The following is a 10768-nucleotide window of genomic DNA, read 5'->3' on the forward strand; positions in this document are numbered from 1 at the left end:
ACTTGTCATAAGACTATACAAGAAAAATGAATGACCTTTTTAAGTACGTGGCAGAAAACAGCCAAGGTGTGCCCTTCTTTTCGCTTCCAGTTCAGCTGACCATGAAGGCATTGAGCAAATAACTCTTAAAAGAAATGAATCAGGAAATCCAAAATCAATTTGCAAGCTGTGACTATTATTTTACCATAGCCATCTGCTTTTTAGTTTAGCCATGGTTAATTCTCTTTAAGTGAGGTGTTTAAATACATGTATGTATGCAGAGAGTGAGGGGATAACACCAGTAAAAACGTGTAACTAATTTCTAATGTTGGGACCTTTGTATGTTTGTCTCAAATTTATAAGATGCACACCCCAAAAATGACAATATATTAGAGATTCCATCTCTTCATTGTCTGTGAGTGATATATTAACAGTACACTCCATTTTCATTCACGGTTTCCTTGGAACCTCTCAAGGGTTGCTGTAGGATCATTAAATATTAACGTTTTCCTTCTATCCATGAATCAAAGCCAGACTATGCAAATTTTGTTTTTCAGGTCCATCCCATAGTCAGATTATAATATATTTATGAAATGTAAGATCTATTTTTAGCTGCATTTTTCATGTTTATGTATTATAGAGAACAAAGCACACTGAAGTTAGAGGGTACTATTCAAAACTTTGAATCCCAAGTCACAATTTTCCCAGAACTTTCCTTCTTGCTAAGCAGACTTGTCTCACATGTTTAGACTAGGCTAGAAGTTCTTAAGTAGATTTTAATTTTTATTTAAAAGTATGACTTGGAATAATTTAAATTCAATTAGAGTAATGGTGCAAAAAGGAAAATTATTTGTGTTCAAACCTTTATCACTGCCTCATGATTTAGGGGAGACCTCACTGCAGTCTAGAACATCAAGGACAGCCTTCTCTCTGGTGCCCAGTGACAGGACCTGAGGGAACAGTCTGAAGCTGTGTCAGGGAGTTTTAGTCTGGATATTAAGAAAAGGTTTTTACCCAGAGGGTGTTTGGGTACTGAACAGGCTCCCCAGGGAAGTGGTCACAGCACCAAGCCTGACAGAGCTCAAGAAGTGATTGGGCAATGCATTTGGGCACATGGTGTGACTCTTGGGGCTGTCCTGTGCGAAACCAGGAGTTGCACTTTGATGTTTCTTAGGGTCCTTTCAACTCAGGATATTCTATAATTCTATGATTCCATGATGACTATGTTTTAATTCATATTACGGTCAATGTTTGGACTTCCCCACTGCTTTCTGTGAGATGTAACACACGGCTTAACAACGATGTATCTTCCTTTTAATATGAAACGGGAGTAAAAGGAGTTTTGAGATGTATTTTAGGGCTGCTATCTGCAGTCTGGTAGAAGTTTTATGTTTTATAGCATTTTGTTAATATAGAATGAGTGCTTTGCTTTATACAGACTATCCTAGCCAAGAGTTATTGTGCTTAGTTATCTCAGGGTAGTTGCTTCTTGTTGAAAACAAGATGAATAATACCTGGTGGTCTTAGAGTTTGTATTTGTTAAAAGTAAATGCTTGACATCTTTTAGGACCTAACAGGGCCAAGTGCAAGGTGCTGCACCTGGGTTGGAGCAATCTTTGGTACCAATCCAGGCTGGGCATGAACAGATCCAGAGCAGCCCTGGGAGAAGGACTTGGGGGTGCTGATGGGAAGGTGGCTGGACATGCCCCGGCCGTGTGCTCTGGGAGCCCAGAAACCCCCGTGTGCTGGGCTGCATCCAAAGCCCCGTGGGCAGCAGGGCAGGGAGGGGATTCTGCCCCTCTGCCCCGCTCTGCTGAGACCCCACCTGCAGTGCTGCATCCAGCTCTGGGGTCCCAGCACGGGAAGGACAGGGACCTGCTGGAGCCAGCCCAGAGGAGGCCACCAAGGTGATCAGAGGGATGGAGCAGCTCTGCCATGAGGAAAGGCTGAGAGAACTGGGATTGTTCTGCCTGGAAAAGAGAAGGCTTCAGGGAGACCTCATTGCAACCTTTACAGTACCTGGAGGGAGCCTACAAGAGAGCTGGAGAGGGACTTTTGAAAAGAAGCTAGAGTGACAGGACAAGGGGGAATATCTTCAATATGAACAAAGGAAGCTTTATATTGGATATTAGGCAGAAATTCTTCTCTGTGAGGGTGATGAGGCCCTGGCACAGGTTTCCTGGAGAAGCTGTGGATGCCCCATCCTGGAAGTGTTCAAGGTCAAATTGGATGGAGCTCTGAGCAGCCTGGTCTAGTGGAAGGTGTCCCTGCCCATGCAATTGGAATGAGATGGACTTGAAGATCCCTTCTAACCCAGGCCATTCTATGATTCTGTGACTATTAAATTATATAGATATTTTCTTAGTCATCAATTTTCACCTTGAGAAGACCAGGAAGGAAAATTAAAACTGATCTATCAGGTAGCTGTCCCTCTTCAAGAGTAAAATTGGAAATTTGTTTTTTAGTGTGTAGATATCTCCATTAAAATCTTGCTTTGTTTTGATTATTCTTTCAAAATATGTATCTTTTCTGTAAACTAAAAAGGAAGGAGTTAAATGGCAGCTGAAAGGAGCTTATATGAAGAGATGACTCTATTGCAGTGGAATTAATCAAACATAGAGATAAGACAGACGTATCTAATTTCAGATAGAGAGAATATCTTATCACAATTATTTCAGTGACCTCACTTTTTAACTTTAAGAGGAAATGCCTTCAGTATGAAACCTTAGACTGAGGAAAAAAGAGACAAAATAAGGAAAAAGAACAGTATTATTGAGATTGCCAATGGATTTTTTAACAGAACCTTTTTTTATTTTACAGCCTGTGTGTCTCATAAAAACAAATCCAAATCACCAATTAGAGGAATTTTAGACTGCTTTTATTGCAAAAAAAAAAAGTTCAATGAACCTAAATTAATCAGGTGTGGCTCTGAGTCTCAGTTCAGAAATCTGATATAGGAGAAATGGCAGCAACTCCAAATCATACACAGGAGAAAACCCACAAAATTTTTGCATACTTGCATGAATAAAAATGGCACCACTACCCTTTTTAGATGAAATATTCAAGGAAACAAGTCTCGACAAGAATAGAAAAATAGTAGGATCTTTTGTCGTGAAGTTCCTTAGTAGTCTCAGCAAACCATATGGTCAAATCTCCAAAGCAGTAGAGTCATTCAGCTAAACTCTTCCTCTCACTGGATCTCAACATAGAAAGGGAGAAAGAGACAGAAAAAAACAGCTCAGTGTTAGGAATAAGAACATGTCATGGCACTGAGATTTAATGTGGCAGTGATATTTAGCTACTATTCATATTACAATTTTGGCTTCTATATAATTAGGAAAAAAATGGTGAAGGTACTGATCTACAAATAGACTCTTTGAACAGACTTTATAATGACACTTCCTGAGAAGGCAGCAGAAAAAACAAAATGGTTTTATCAGCTGCTCTTGTAACTTAGGAGTAGACATCTGATATTCTGATAAAGTATTTGCTAAAATCCATATTCTTTTCTTGCCTTGTTGAAAATATGAAAGAACAATGTGTGGCCAATACTTGAATTTCTCTACATGCATTTTGTGGCTTTTTTCTTTAGGGGGTGACAGGCAGTCAGCAAGACCTCCTTCCCATGCACACACTATCTGGAACCAGAAACCTTCTTATCCCTGAAAGTACCTGACCCAGGAGTTTCAACCAGACACCACTTCCCAGTGAGACAAGATCCCTCAGCAAATGTGGTTGCCACCACTTTCTTTTTCAAAACTAGACTGAATCAGGAAATAGCAACCACCTTTATTATTTAATGTTCTAGAGCAGACAAATATAGGAATGCCCAAAGTAGGCATTAATACTTTGAGTGGAGTCATAAAAAGTATGGGAGTGGTGAAACAAACTCCACAGGAGAAAGTCTAGACTAAGTACACTCATTAAAATGAGTCCTTCCTCACTTCTTCAAAGACTATATGAGATCCCTTTTTGGTGGAAGTAATGAAAATAGGAGTAATTTCTTTCCTCAGATGTCTGCTAAGCTACCTTTGTGTTCCTACTTTTCTCCTGAATTTCCTTTCTGCTCCTGTTTATGTCAGTTTTTATCCGTTACATTTTTATTCCCTCTCTCCTGGCCTTTGTCTTTGCTTTCTTCACCAGTAATCACAAAACACAGTTTCTGACCCAGCCTAGCCATGCTGCTTGAGGAATCCTGTGTTAATTCCTATTTAATACCAGGTATCTTACTACTCAAATAGTTTTACTTGCACTTATTTCATCTGAAAGACGAGTACTTAGCACTCCAAACTCCCTTTAAAAAGTCTTTGACTTATTATCTACATCTCCAGATCAAGGATGATCTTGATGAGGGAAGTTTCTATACACTGCCAGAATAAAGATGTTTAGATAGGTATGTGTTAAGAACCTTCAAAAGAAGCTAACAGCCAGAAACTTAACTCACACTGACTTGCAGCACTAATGAGGCTTCCACACAGATGCTTTCAGTGCTGTGAAGCACCTCTACATGATTTTGATAAACTTGGCCTCGGAAAAACATTCTTTCTGCAAAATTATTTTGCTCTTAATATTGAATAAAATCTGGTAGCTATTTTTAATGCATTAAAATTAAATAGACCAAATGGGAGTTTGTATACAATGGTATCAATCTGAGCACCTATAGCTACAGTAGATGATTCTTTAATATTGACAGGCAGGAATTGCTAGAGATTATGAATGGATTAAAAAAAAAGGGTAACTACTACACCAAAGCTGTTGCTGTCACTACTCTTTCTGCTTAAATAGTTCAGAATGTAAGAGACCACCAAAATAAAGTTGAGATGCCAAACATACAGTAAAGCCTCCAAAACCAAGAAATACAGTTACATTTCTAACAATAAAAAATTCCCTTTAAACATTTGGAATTAAAATTAGAAAATTTCCTACTGTAAGTGCCTGAAGTGCATATGACAGCAATCCTACTGTTCAGCTTAATGAGCCTGTCAGTTTAGAATATCAAGCAGTTTGATTTAAGCATCTTAAATATGATGTATATCTAAATTGTTAATGGTAAGCAAGACTTCGGAAAATGTAATAAGGGACACTTTTCCTGTATAAAAGAACCATCTATCATCTGCTATTTGCCTTGATTATGAAATGTGGTTATTAATTATTACAGCTTTGATTTCTAGGGACTTAAAGAATTCAAATCCAAAATTCCCATTTAAGATGTTTCAAGATGTCTATGTATAATGCCAGGGATTCTTCACCTTTACTTGCTGTCACTCAGCACTCATTTCATTTTTTTTGCTCATCTTGACACTCTTTTAAGGAGTACTTTCCTCAGTTGTTTGGTCCACCACTGTGATTTCACTTGGCAGTCTTTGGATTAAGTCACTTCTTATAAATCCAGGATTTAGTGCTTCAGATGCTGTAGCCTTCTTGTGACACTCTTGCATCTATAATCTTATTTCTGGTGGAAGAGACATCTGTGTGTGTATCAGACACCAGCTCTCTTCTTTATGTTGTGTTGGTGTTATGGAAGGCTTATATTCCTTGTTCAATACATGACTTAAGCAACTGCAAGCTTTCCTGCAAATATGCTGATCACTGATACGTTCTGTCCTCCACAAAATTTTAGAAATATAATCCTTTGTATCTTCATGTTAAGTAGTTTAAGAGTAGGCACTGCAAATTGTTGATGGCTAAAATTCAAGCTCCTTCTTGACTCAGAAGATGTTGTACATTTCATTTGGGCAATGTGGATTTACATCCACTTGTAAATTAATAGATTCAAACTTCTACCAGAGCATATGTGGAATCACTGACCAACTTCCAGGTCACGTGTTAAGAAAATTAAGTAGAATCACAGAATGGCTTGGGTTGGAAGGGACACCACTAGACCAGGTTGCTCAGATCTCCATCCAACCTTGCCTGGAACAGAGATGGGGCATCTACAACTTCTCTGGGAAACCTGTTCCAGTGCCTCACCACCCTCACAGTAAAGAATTTCTTCTTAATATCTAATCTAAACCTGCCCTCTTTCTGTTTGAAACCATTCCCCCTTGTCCTACCACTACAATTCCTGATGAAGAGTAACAATGGATTTACATAGGTTAAAAAAAAAGAAAATTAAAAGTGGTACTCAGATTTGTATGTCAGTACTATATGATTACATAACCAGCTCTATCCTATACCTGCAGAAGCACTAAAGAACAGTGGTGGTCAACAGTAAAAGAACATTGGATTTTAAGCCAATTTTATTTGAAATATAGATCATTTAAAACGTTCTCTACAATTCCCAGAGGAAAAATTTCCCAGGTGGCCTGTTGCATTATTTCAATTATTTGAGATCAGCTGTGCTATTTCTTCCAAAGCATACTGGAAAAGACTTACAGTGTTTTTTGCTATATGAGAATTCAAGTCTTGTAAGCACTCGAGGAAGTTTTTCAAGTGAATTCTGGGCAAATTTAGATGAGACTATCTCTTTCCTTCTACTCTTCAGGTTGGACTGTTGTTTCTTTTTAAATAGCAAAAGAATCAATCCTGCACATATCTTCATTATTTCATGCTGCCTACATATCTATAGGCATTATAAAAAAATTCTGAATTTCATGTATAGTGGTATTTACCCTTTTTTACTTAAAAATAATCTTGTGGCTTCACTTATTGGCTTATATACTTTAAATCTGACATTTTAATAGATATGCCACTTACAGATTAAAGAACATGTTTCCCGCCTCCCCCCACCTTGGGAAATGATTAAAAGTAAATTTTTTACATAACTTTTTTTCCAGAATCATGGAAGACACATTTCTTTTAGAAAATCTTCCAGCAGGTAATGGGGCAGTGGGATTTAATTACTATTTATATTACAGAAGTCCATAGATACACAGTCCTGCTAACAGGATCTCATTGTGGTAGATGCTGATGAAACCCAATTCTTTCTTCATTCTCAAGATAAGAACCTTCTGGGCCATGGCAGTGCGAAATGCCTCATTCTTCTCTAGGTTGTCCTCGAAGGCTGAGCTATTGCTGATTGTCTGGGTAAGATAAGCTTACAGTGTGTTTCTCTTGCCTACAAGGAGCTGACTGTAAAATAATTTAAGTGGGAATCAAGTAATAACTTTTGGTCACCATCACCACGGGCAAGGTTTGAACTGGTGCCTGAGATTGAAATGTGCTAAATTCCACCACCAGCCCAGTGTTGCAAACTGCACAATGAATAGAACAAAAGAAAAAAATCCTATTTTCTGTTGTGTGGGTAGTATGCTTTAAATGTGAGAGAGTCTTCCTAGCTGTGGCAGCAAGCAGCTTTGAGGTAATTGCTATTTTGTGTTTCAGTTCAGAGACAGACGTTCAAATGAATCATTGGCTTCTGCTCCTGCGTTCTGAGCTGGCCCCTTTGCATGTTCAGTTTTATTGGTTTTAAAGGGGCTGTGTACTGGCACAGCTGCTCCCAGTATAATGGGATATGCAGCATAGAGGAAAACATTCCCACGTATTTTCCTGGTAAAAGTTGGGTGATTTTATATACAATTTAAGCAATCAAATCCTATAATAGCTTTAGCTGAAAAATATACAATATATGATAGCTCCTCTAGTGATTACACAAGACACTTGGTGTTTACATTTGTACATATTCAACATTTTGATTAAATGAATACATTCTAAGGAGAAGTCTTGCTCTGAGGCCTCAAGTTTTTTCCTTGCTTTATGTTTCTTTTCCATTTACTTTTGAAATTTATATGAGTCTTGATCACTCTTCTAGTCTGCCATGCGTGGGAGAGGTATTAGCCCAAATTCTGCTGTGGGAACTCTCTGTGTTTCAGCTGTCTTTAATAGGATCACACTTCTAAAAAATAAGTCATATACTCATATAAAAATTTAGATAGAAAACTAAATTACATCAGCAGTGAAAAATCATACAACTGAAACATCAATTCTAATTTAAAAGCACTTCTTGAGACAATGTAAAATGTAATTCTATTGCAGAAGTGAGGCAAGGCTGTTGTGGGACAAAACTAATATAGAAGTCTGACAAATATTATTAATAATCCACTGATATGTATAACTGATGAGAACAGTGTTGACAGCACCATATTGCAAAAAAAGAATCATAGCCTGCTGGGAACATTACAAACCCACTGGTAGAAACAAGCACGACCCTCTAATGCTGTTAGGGGTGCCACCACAGTGATGGGCCAGATTCTTGGAAGCTGACATCTTCATAAATCAGAAGCTCTCTGGTACCACAACTGGTCCTTACTTTGACTAATATATGATTACAGTTGAGGACTGTAATAAAGCAGAAATTATGCTAAGTGTAACCTATCTGTGCTGATGACACTTTGGAGGCTGGAGGTAACAAAGAGGACACACTAAGTCTGTCTTCTTCTACAGAACAATCACTATGAAATCCAGCTAAATTCAAAAGCCATTTAAGATTGAACAACAATACTGGATGTGTCTATTAGAATTGCCATGTAAATTGACTTGCTAATGACATAATAAATCTTGTTTCCTACATTATTAAATTAAATACTGCCTATTGTAAGAATATTTGCCCATCTACAAATGTTATCTACATAATGGAAATTTACACAGGGATCTACTTTTATGAATTTTGGCCCTGTTAATATATCATATCATAAAATCACAGAATTTTTAAGGTTGGAATAGACCTCTAAGATATCAAGTCCAAGTGTTAACTTATGTACATATTATAGTTACATATTTCCATTTTAAAAGCTGCAATTAAAGTGTAAATATTGTTGGCTAATGTAGTAGTTGGCTGTCAATATGCACTTGTTATGGGAAGTGTGACATATGCCACTTAATAAGAAAGCATAACATGCTATTTCTAATATAGTTATGTAGGAAGATGGATCTCAGCATAAGACTTATTTGTGTATCATTGTGTACAGTTAAAAATGTGTTGAAGTATAGCCTGATTTTCTTGGAAGTCAGGATGCAGTAGCTACACTTAATTTCACATGAATCCATCTGATCACACTATGAAAAAATACATTTTTCTAGGGAGAATTTCACTTTCACATCTCTCCTGTAGACAGGGTAAGATTTTATCACCTTCCACTTATTCATTTTAAACACTCATTCTTTTATTGAATGACACAATGACCACCTTATGCCCCCCAGAAAGCTAAATCATCTTTGGAAATTAGGTTTACCTTGTCACTTAAGGAATGGTTTTGGGGTTTTTTGTGTGAATTAGGATGTGCAGAGTGCACATTTGTTATTTTTTAATTAAAATGAATGTCCAGATAGAGGACAACACTATCAAAAGAATAAAATAAATTACTCTTAGAGTCTTATTTTATTTCTAGTTGATAGAATATGTCTTTGATGTCCTTATTTACATAGATTAGCTCTTTATTCCATAATTGGTGCCTTCATCTTATTAAGTAATTGACTTTTACTTCATTAGACAACGAAATGCATAACCTACACAGAGTTCTGGATATAAGAGAGCGAATAGGAGTTCCTGGTGTAGCAGACAGGAACACTCACATCTCTTACAAATGGGAGATGTTGTAAGACATACCAATATGAAAACATTGGTGTGTAAGAGGAAATTCTTGCCATGGCAAAGGCCAGCTAGATGTAGTCAGGGGAAGGACTGGAAGGGATGCAGTGTGACCTGTTGCAAATAATGAATTCATGCTGCAGTCTAGTGTGGAGACAGCCCCAAGCCTGATGTGCAACTTACTGCACTTGGTAGAAAGGCTATTACTTCTAAGTTCCGCAGTTCCAAAGGAAAGTGTTTCCAGTCACAAGAGAGCAAGGAATGCTCTTCTACTCCTGTAATGTTCACTGTTCAGTCTGCATAGGAGTCTCTCAGCAAAGGCTCCTATTAATGCAACAGGCTTAAATTTGAGGAAAATCAAGCAATTCTTTTATTTATAGCTTGTATGTGCAGTTTTATGTAATTTATTATAGAAGTGAGTGCTACTTTACACTTGAGTACATAATTCTCTACCAAGAAACCTTGGTGCTTGGTATCAAACAAAATACACTTGCATGATAGGAGCTTTGTTAGTATTGCCAGTCACAGAATCATAGAACCAGAATCACGGAAAAATGTGGGTCAGAAGAGACTCCTGGAGATCCTCTAGTCCAATTCAAAGCAGGTTTACCTTCAATGTCTAGGACATTGTCCAATTAAGCTCTGAGTATCTCCAGGAACAGCAATTCCACAGTCCCCTCGGGCACATATTTTTAAATCCTGTATCCTGACACCTGACTAGAACCCTCCCACACTGCAGTTGGTGTCCATTGCCTCTTGTCCCATCCCTGAGCACCTCGGAATAAAGCCCACTTCCACCTGCTCTTTGCAAGTTGATACAAAACCCAGCAGCTCTGGGACAACCTCAGTGCTTCTGACAGAGCTGTGATGGGCACTGTACTCCTCACTATGTGTTTTGAGTTCCAGCCACTCCTGCAGCGGGTCACAGATGTGTTTTCTGCTGTTCTTATCCCTTTAGAACAAAGATGCTGTTGCTCTCTACAATGCCAGCTCCAGGTATCTCGATGGATGGGGTGCTGCATTCTTTTACTCCCCAGGAAAAAACAGACCTGTGTTTCACATAGCAGGAAACTTACCCATTTTTTTGTGAATGCCACAGCTAGAAGCTTTCTTTTACCTCCTCATTCTGCCCCAGAAAGAAAATAATCTGATGCTGGTTTTATGCATAATCCATTTTCAATTTTTTCTCTTAACTACCAATTATTTTTCTGCTTTCTTGAGTTTTTGACCAAGCTGCAAAGTGGAAAACACACTGTATCTTTT

Source organism: Aphelocoma coerulescens, chromosome 1 (genome assembly GCF_041296385.1).
Source record: "Aphelocoma coerulescens isolate FSJ_1873_10779 chromosome 1, UR_Acoe_1.0, whole genome shotgun sequence".
Classification (NCBI taxonomy): domain Eukaryota; kingdom Metazoa; phylum Chordata; class Aves; order Passeriformes; family Corvidae; genus Aphelocoma; species Aphelocoma coerulescens.